General features: G+C 37.2%; 1 long non-coding RNA gene across 1 annotated transcript; it reads left to right on the top strand.

Moving 5' to 3' along the window:
• Positions 1-324: 324 nt before the first annotated feature.
• On the top strand, positions 325-1448 carry LOC107807346 (uncharacterized). The gene is made up of 2 exons (XR_001652880.2): positions 325-463; positions 850-1448. It is a non-coding gene; the product is annotated as an uncharacterized LOC107807346 (long non-coding RNA).
• The last annotated feature ends 213 nt before the right edge of the window (positions 1449-1661 follow it).

Here is a 1661-nt window from a genome sequence, read left to right as displayed (position 1 = left end):
TCATCGTGATGTATGACGACCCATAGGTCAAACGAAGGACCTCTGGGTAAGAGCTTTATCCAAAGGTCACCAGCCTCAACGGCTAACTTATTTCGTCACTTCTAAGGGTAAAATTGTCACTCTTTTCTTTCGCCCCTCTGATTTCATCATGCATCAATTCTGTCATGTGATTCTTTTATCAACACTCATTATGGTTATTTGTTTTCTATCAATTTTTGAATCTTCAAACCTCAAAACCTAAAGGCAATCCTTGGCTATAAATACCGACTTCAATTGCCGCACCTAACATCGGAGAACTAGTAATAAATGAAAATATACTAAAGTATAAATCTCTCTGCCTATCGCTTACAATTTTGTTTTCCTTTCTTTTCATTTCTGGTTGAGCTTAATCGTCTTAAAGTAGACTGTTGAGCATTGATTCCTACAACTAAGGTCAATTACTCGGTTTGCTGCCCTAAGGAAGGTCAGTACACTTCCTTACAGTTCATTTTAATAGTTGAATCCAGTTTATAATCTCCTATGTGTAGTTATTTTGTTTGGTTTGCTGATATTCTTGTGAGTGAAATGCTTTCTACATTGCCAGTATAAATATAATATGAAAATGTTCATGAATTTGTTGACTTTGCATGACTACCTCTCATGACTCTACCGTGATCTTGTTTTGTTGATGAAATAATTACTGGTCTAAAATCATGTGCTTACCTTATAGGTATTCGCTATAGATGATGATCTTTGCCATTGATGTTAGGCCAAAATGTTATACTTTTACTACATTATTCGCCTTATATTTTGTTGGTTTAGTGATTAACTGTGCGATATTTGAGCTAAATTTTTTTGTTTTATGTGTAGGAATATCGAAAAAAATAGTCGAATGAAAATTGCACAAAAAAAAGGACAAAAAATGCAAGAAAAGAGCGCAAAAGCATCAAGTACCCAAACCGTGCTACAGGCCAAGTAAAGCCAGCTTGACCGTGCTACAGACCAGGATTCGTGAGGTCTATAGCCATCTTGACCGTGCTATAGACCAGGCTTCGCGAGGTCTATTGCCAGGTTGACTGCGCTATAAGTCTGGCCTCACGAGGTCTATAGCTCGGTAATTAAAAGTCGCAGGTTAAAAGACTCCGACCCGGATTTGGACTTAAGGACTTCAACCCTAGTCTATAAATACTCCCTAAACATGTCTGGCCAAAGGAGATGACGTTTTTAGAGCAGATTCGACCAAAAAGGACACTATTTTGGAGAAGAAAAAGGCTACAGATCACGGTGGAGCAAGAATCAAACGACAATTCCCTCCGTTTATCTCTGTACTTTGTAGTTTAATGTCTTTGAACATCATGATGATTGTTGATACATTTATGAGTAGCTAAAGTTTCTAATCTAGGGTTTGATGGAACCTATTGGAGGATGATTTTCTACTACGTTTAATATAGATTTGCCTTTGATTTGTCTCTACTTGTTCAACTACGTTTACATTGTGGTTGATTGAAGAGCTCTCAATCGACTGTGCCTATTTAGTGTGTATTTCTTAGAAAAGGGTACATATTTAAGTAATTGTAGAACAACATCACTCCTAACGTATGTGAGGAATCAATGCGGAAGGTGTAAAGGTGAGATTATGAATAAAAAACCTTGGTGCGATCCTAGTAAGCGGTGAATTAGAG

The sequence above is a fragment of the Nicotiana tabacum genome, chromosome 2 (genome assembly GCF_000715075.1).
Source record: "Nicotiana tabacum cultivar K326 chromosome 2, ASM71507v2, whole genome shotgun sequence".
In the NCBI taxonomy this organism is placed as follows: domain Eukaryota; kingdom Viridiplantae; phylum Streptophyta; class Magnoliopsida; order Solanales; family Solanaceae; genus Nicotiana; species Nicotiana tabacum.
This window is presented reverse-complemented; position numbering and strand designations above follow the sequence as displayed.